Source organism: Tachyglossus aculeatus, chromosome 6, assembly GCF_015852505.1.
Source record: "Tachyglossus aculeatus isolate mTacAcu1 chromosome 6, mTacAcu1.pri, whole genome shotgun sequence".
NCBI classification, from domain to species: domain Eukaryota; kingdom Metazoa; phylum Chordata; class Mammalia; order Monotremata; family Tachyglossidae; genus Tachyglossus; species Tachyglossus aculeatus.
Genome location: NC_052071.1, coordinates 41,817,143 through 41,824,679, shown reverse-complemented (window position 1 = coordinate 41,824,679; position 7,537 = coordinate 41,817,143).

Genomic DNA, 7,537 nt, shown 5'->3' with positions numbered 1-7,537 from the left:
TCTTCTTTCTAGACAATAAGTGAATCCTGTACAACCCTTACTTACACCCATAGCTTTAATGGCTACAAGATAACCTCCTCTCCTCTGTGGAAACATCTTTGGATGAGAATCTATGCCACACAAGTATCTAGGCCACAAAAGTATTCTCTTCAGAGTTTCTCACGCAGTTCCGAAAGCAGACCTCGGTCAGATTGACCACTGACTGTTTGTGTCTAGACTAGATTCCCCATGCCCACAAGTTCTTTGGGTCCTGTAGTTACGTGAGCACTAGCTTATGGAGAAAATCATGTGATTTCCCTCTCCTTCGAGCCAGCCAAAAGCCATATTTCTCAGCCTCTCCTGACAACTTCTGTCCCAAAATAGTACTGATTCAGAGATCCTGGGAGAATTCGTCCAATTTAAGCCCTGCTTATGCTCAAGGCCTGCAGAACTGCAGTCAGACAGGCAACCACCTTGAATCGATCGATCGATCAGAGACTTACTGTGTGCAGAGCACTGTTCTGAGCATTCGGGAGAGTATACAACAGAGTTGGTAGACACACTCCCTGCCCACAGGGAGTTTACAGTATAGAGGGGGAGGCAGACATTAATAGAAATAAATAAATTACAGGTATAGACGTACAGGCCGGGGGGCTGAGGGAGAGGTAAATTAAGGGGGTGAATCGAAATGCAAAGTTGTGTTCAGTGGAGACTCTAGCAAGAAGCAGCATGGGAGCACTGGCCTGGGAGTCAGAAGGTCATGGGTTCTAATCCCTACTCTGCCACTTGTCTGCTCTGGGATGACTCTGCCACTTGTCTGCTCTGGGACCTTGGGCAAGTCACTTCACTTCTCCGTGCTTCAGTTACTTCATCTATAAAATGGGGATTGAGACCGTGAGCCCCACGTGGGACAGAGACTTGTATCCACCCCAGCACTTAGTTCAGTGCCAGGTAGATAGTAAGAGCTTGACAAATAACAGAATGATTAGACTGAACATGGGGGGCTTGAACTAGATGCTAGGAGATATTGGGTTGGGATTGGGGTGGGGTGGCACTGGTGCGGGGGGGCTGCCTCTTTGACTTGAAGAAAGGGGAGGTAAGATGCCCACCTCTAGCAGGGTCAGGTCTAGACAATTTAATGACCTAGGCAAAAGGGGGCAGGTGATGGAGGTTGAACTATGAGGCGAGAAGCAGAAGTTGGATAGAGAAAAGAGGTACCTCCAGGTAATTATTCCCTGGATAATTCACTCATTCATTCAATCATATTTATTGAGCGCTTACTGTGTGCAGAACACTGTACTAAGCACTTGGGAAGTACAAGTCGGCAACACATAGAGACGGTCCCTGTCCAACAACGGGCTCACAGTCTAGAAGGGTTAGACAGACAACAAAACAAAACATGTAGACAGGTGTCAAAACAGTCAGCTTGTCTAAATGGTAGAATTACCCTGATTTTAAACAATCGAAGGAAATTTTCATCTGCTCCCCTAAAAGGGGAAATTTCCCCCAGTTTCATCGCCAAGATGTGGGTTTTGCTTTGGACACCATTGCCACTTCATGAATAATCCAGTAGAGGGCACCGAAAGCACAGAAACTGCCCCTGTTCTCTTGGGCATTGGCAAAGCTTCCCGGCTCCTCAAAAGTAATACTGACGATGCTGCTGCCGCTGATGATAACAATAGTAATTGTGGTATTTGTTAAGTACTTGCTATGTGCCAAGCACTGGGATACATACAAGACAATCAGATTGTCCCACATGGAGCTTCTCAAACTAATTAGGAGGGAGACATCGTTACTTGTCTGGAGAGCGGGATGGGTCGCTCCCTTTACCTCACATTCAGTTTCCTTTCCACTTTTATTTCTCAGTCAAGTTCAATTCTTCGAGCCCTGGCAGAGTAAGGTGTTGTCAAATGACCTTTCATCCCTGGATTCCTGTAGTGTTAACTAGGGATTAGAACGAGGAGACCAGGAAACAGGCTTTCTGAGTTGTATTTTTAACTCTCTCTACAAAATCCCCACCAGGGTGGGAAGGAATGTTGACTTCCTGGATTCCTCAGACCCACACACGTTTCTAACTGGTGGAAGTGAGTCAAAGAAAACTGGGGTTATGGCTCTTTCCAATGGAGAAGCAGTGTGGCCTAGGAGTCGGAGGACCTGTGTTCTAATACCAGCTCTGCCACTTGTTTGCTACGTTAACTTGGGCAAGTCACTTTGCTTCTCTGTGCCTCAGTTCCCTCATCTGTAAAGTGGAGATTAAGAGTGTAAGCTCCATGTGGGTCATGGATGTGTCCAACCTGATTAGTTTGTATCTACCCCAGCATTTAGTACAGTGCCTGGCACATAGTAAATGCTTAACAAAGACCTTTTTTTTTCAAAAAAAGACTATGTCAGGGCTGTTAAAACCAACTAGGATGTAGGGCTCTATTCTCTAAATTTTGGGGGTTCCCTTGAGATCCTCCAAACGTACTGTGCCTGAGGAAATAAAACAGCAGAAGAGCATCAGGGAATCAGGAGTCCTTCTGGAGGGCTAGCTTCCAATTCATTGCTTCGGAGCCTTGATACCACAATGCTTCTTGTGTTTGTGCTCTCTGGGGAACCCAGCCAAGAAAATAGCAATATTTAAAACAGGGCAAGATGGGTGTTCCCATGATTGGACTCCAAGTGTAGAAACCTACATCCATTTGAAGGAAATACAAAGATGGAATTGTGGGCAGGGAATGTGTGCACCAACTCTGCTGTATTGTACTCTCCCAAGCACTTACTACAGTACTTTGTACACAGTAAGCACTCCGTAAATACCAGCAGCGAAGCAGCCGTGGCCTAGTGGATAGAACATGGGCCTCAGAGCCAGAAAGACCTGGGTTCTAATCCTGGCTTCACTACTCATCTGCTGTGTGACTTTGGACAAGTCACTTTACTTCTCTGGACCTCAGTTACCTCATCTGTAAAAAACGGGGATTAAGACTGTGAGCCCCACATGGTACGTGGTACGTGATTATTGCGTATTTAACCCAGTGTTTAGTAAAGTGCCCGACACAAAGTAAGCCCTTAACAAATACCATGAAAAAAATGGCAGTATAGTGTTCATATCAGGGGCAGTAAGGCTGCTGCCAAGAGTGTGGGGTATCTGTAGAGTGCAGATTATCTGGCACCCCATCCCTTAGAGTAATAATGTTAAAATCTAAAAGTAGGGTAAAACCAAAGCTACTCCAAACCCGTGCAGGTGTTTCACCGGAATCAGGGCTTGAACCTTGGCTGTTGGAATCGATCCAAGCAGAAGACTTATCTCGAGCCCAGGATGTGGAAGTGGGCTTCTGAAAGGTTTGGCAAAAGGCTAGGCCACCATTTGGCTAGAACACTGTCGAGGGCAGGGGTGAATTGTTCAAAGCCCAGATGGGAGCCTAGAAAATTTTGGACTCTTTGTCCGTTAGCGTTGATTTATGCTGGAGGGAGCATTGGGTATATCAGTGGAGGAGAAGTACATTTTGTTCATTTCCAGGGAAGACGTGGCCCAATTGCTTGAAGCTGGGAGGGTTTCGCCTCTTCCAAGAAAACATCTGGGTCTGCTGAGTGTCGCTCTTTTTGTTTAGCAGAAACTCACTGAGGGTGACCCGCCAGAGGGGTTGATGGCACTGCCCTGCCCAGTCAGCCTCACCTGGTTGGCACCACACCCTCCATCTTAAGGGTGGTTCCATCCTGATGGCAGAGAAGCCCTTCTTAGTTTATCAGTTAATTAATCAATGTTAATTATGGGTGGGGTACAAAACATGCACACCACATACAATGGTCATTATGGATTGCATTCAGCCCCACTCATTCACTTAATTAACCAATCAATCTATGTGTCTATCAAACAGTCATCCCCCTGAAAAGTTTGAGCAAAGAGATTCTCACTTCCAGTCCAACGCCCCCTGTAAGTTAACGGTCTACCCCGATCCACCCCGGGGGAACTCATTCTTCTCTGGCCGAATTCTTTGCTGTCTGTGTCACAGTCTCCTCCACCCAACTGACGCTGTTGAGAGTAGTCTTCTCTTCTCTGTGTGTGAAGTAATAATAATAATAATGACGATGATGATGGTATTTGATAAACGTTTACTATATGCCAAACACTGTTCTTAGCACTGGGATAGGTACAAGGTAATCAGGTTTCCCCATGTGGGGCTCACAGTCTTAATCCCCATTTGACAGATGAGGTAACTGAGGCACAGAGAAGTAAAGCGGTTTGCCCAAGGTCACACAGCGGACAAGTGGCAGAGCCAGGATTAGAACCCACATCCTCTGACTCTCAAGCCCATGCTCTTTCCACTAAGCCACGCTGCTTCTCATAAATGCAGTTGACGTGCTGGCATAGTCATACTTTATTGGACATAGCAGTGCCTGCCACATAGTAAGTGCTTAACATATAGCATTATTATTATTATTATTACTGTTCTACAAACTTCACCTCAGTCCTCAAGGATGAATCCTCCCTAACCCCAGGCTCCACCTTCTGTGAGGGAAGCAGTGAGTCTCTCTTTCTGGTGAAACATTTTCACAAACTGACCACAAAATCTCTGGTTGGGAAGATATGATTCCTGTTGGCTCCAATTAAACATCTTGCTTTCCCATGACTTGATGAGTTCATTCTGGATGATGTTAGTGTTCTATTGGTTCACAGATTTAATAGGCTTCTGGCCACTCATTTTACCAAGGAGAAAGGATCGTTGCTGTTACGTTTCCATTAATTCATTCAATCAGTTGTATTTATTGAGCACTTACTGTTTGCACAGCATTGTACTAAATGCTTGGAAAGTACAATACAGCAATAAAGAGAGACAGTCCCTGCTCACATTGAAATCCTTGCACCTGTATATTTGCAGGCTCAAGAAATATGTGCTGTCCAGTGTACTAGGAAGGATGCGGGAATATATCCAGGAATTTATATTCTAAGGAAATGAAGCATAATACTTGGGGAAAGAGTGGGTTCATGAAGTCTGATACATGGGAGTTGATCCTGGCATATGAGCTCTAGATGTGGGTGGAATATTAAAGAAGGAATATGTTGAGAGAGAGAGAGAGAGAGAGATGAAGAACAATGAGTGGAGTAGAGTTCTGGAGCATTAGAGAAGACTGGAAAAGGTGTGTGTGTGTGTGTGTGCTTTTAGAATCTATAGTCTTCAAAGTTTCTAAATGTATGTATTATTCCAGCTTGTGTTAAAAGGTTATGTCAGAACCAGTGCACATAAGGGTGACTAGTCAATCAATCATATTTATTGAGCCCTTACAGTGTGCAGAGCTCTATATTGAGCACTTGGGAGAGGACAGCATAACAGAGTTGGTAGACACATTCCCTACCTACAACAGATTTACAGTCTAGAGGATGGATAAATCAGAGTCGAGTCAGGTTATGTCTTGCTGAAGGTGACAGTGGACGACGAGAGATATAAGGTGTGCCTTGTCTGTATCTTTAAAAAATGACTTTGGGGTGAACGTTACTTATTACCCAACTCTCAGGGGTCAGGGATGAAGAGGAAGTGTTCCACCAAATTTTCTCCTGTGTTAACCAGAACAGTTATGTAACAACTTCTTCAACTCCCACTTCCACTTCCATCCAGTGGACTCTGAGGGAGGTCTGCAGGGACATTGGAAGAGCAGCTCCTGCCAGAGGGAGAATAGTTATCCCCCTCATACCTGTAAACTCTGAGTGAGGGAATTAGGGTCTGTTGCCTTTGCCCAAACCCGGTGACCTGTTTCATGGTCTGTCACCTGTCCTGATCCATTATTCCTGTTCAGAGGACCAAGGCAAAAGTTGTGAGAATATCCCACACAAAGGAAGCTGTGGAATTTCTACACACCAGTGGGCAAAGTGGAAGGTAGGAAAGGGGAAGGGAAAGGAAAGAGCATGAGTCTGTGAGTCAGAGGACTCGGGTTCTAATGCCCGCTCCCCCACTTGCTGGCCATGTGACCTTGGGCGAATCCCTTTGCTTCTCTATGCCTCAGTTCTCTCATCTGCAAAAGGGGGATTCAATAGCTGTTCTCTCTCCTACTTGGACTGTGTCCAACCTGATTGTCCTGTGGCTACTCCAGCGCTTAGTACAGAGATTGACATACAGTAAATGCTTTACAAATACCACAATTATTATTATTAGGAGGGGAGAGGGCTTTTCCTGTCAGCACTCCTTGAATTTATGCATTCTGGGGAATTCAGTCTACCCTGGACGAACATGGATGAAAAACGGGACAGAGGAAGGGGAAATGGGGTGAAGGGGGACTAGTTATTCAAATGAAGAAGGTGGGGAGAGCCAAACAGAAGGAGCCAGCTCACACGCTAGGGAAGCTGGGGAGGGGAGAGAGGGAGAGGGAAAATTGGAGAGTTTCCATCTCATCTAAAATGAAGTGACCACCCCAAATCCCTAGAAAATCCACCGAGTCCTTCCTTAAACCTCTTAGGGAGTCTTGGAAGAGCTTTCTGCCTAGGTGAGAAATTCACCTCTTTGTGTTCCTTTCAAGGAGATAAAAGGGAACATTAAACTCTTTCCCTCTTCTGACTCCCACAGTCCCAGCCTGGCAGAGCTGGGAGGTCTGTTCCAGGTATCCACAGGGAGTTTCTTTTTCAGGTTGACATCCTTCACTCTTTTCCAGGCAGAAGCCAGATTATAGGTCCTCCTGGCCCAGCAGAGTTGCCATGTGAGTGGAATGGGGTTGGGCTAGTGGGAAGACTCACTTATTTGACAGTTCTTTTCCATCTGGGCTTCCCGGGGTGGTTAACCTGGCTCAAACACAGCAGCAGCAGCAGCAGCAGCAGCAGCAGCAGCAGGTCTGATCTGTTTTTCCTGCCGCTGCCTTTTTTCGTCTCCCTCCTCCCAAGGAAAACCAGACAGCATGTGGAGGTGTAGGAGGGGGACGGCTGCCTCTTTCTTTCTAAACCGGGATGAGTCTTTACCAATGAGAGAAAGAAGGGAGTGGGAGAGAGAGGATCCCAGCCCGGCTGCCCTAACAAGAGTGACTAGGGTATATGCCGCGTGCGTTTGAGTGTGTGCAGAACTCTGCACTGTGCTAGGGAACTGATAAGCAGCTGTTGATATTTTTTCTTCCTTCTCCGCAGGAGCGGTTTATACTCTGTCACAGCCCTCTCCTTTCCTTTTTTTTTTCCTTTTGCCATCGTTGAAAGTAACCCGGGGTGGGGCGGGGGGCGGCTGGGGCGGGAGGTGAGAAGATAGAAAAAGGGAGGGAGAGAGGGAGGAAGGGAGGGAGAGAGTGAGAGAGAGTGAGGAGAAGAGAGGGAGGGAGAGAGGAGAAAGAGGGAGAGGGAGAGAAAGAGAGAGGGGGGAGGAGAAGAAAGGGAGGGAGAGAGAGGGGAAAGAGGGAGGGAGAGAAAGAGAGAGGGAGGAGAAGAGAGGGAGGGAGAGAGGAGAAAGAGAAAGGGAGAGAGAGGAAAGAGGAAAAAGAGGGAGGGAGAGCGAGAGGGAGGGAGAAAGGGAGGGAGACAGTGAGAAAGAAGGAGAAGAAGAGAGGGAGGGAAAGAGAGGAGAGGGAGGGAGAGAGAAAGGGAGGGAGACAGAAAGAGAGAGGGAGAAGT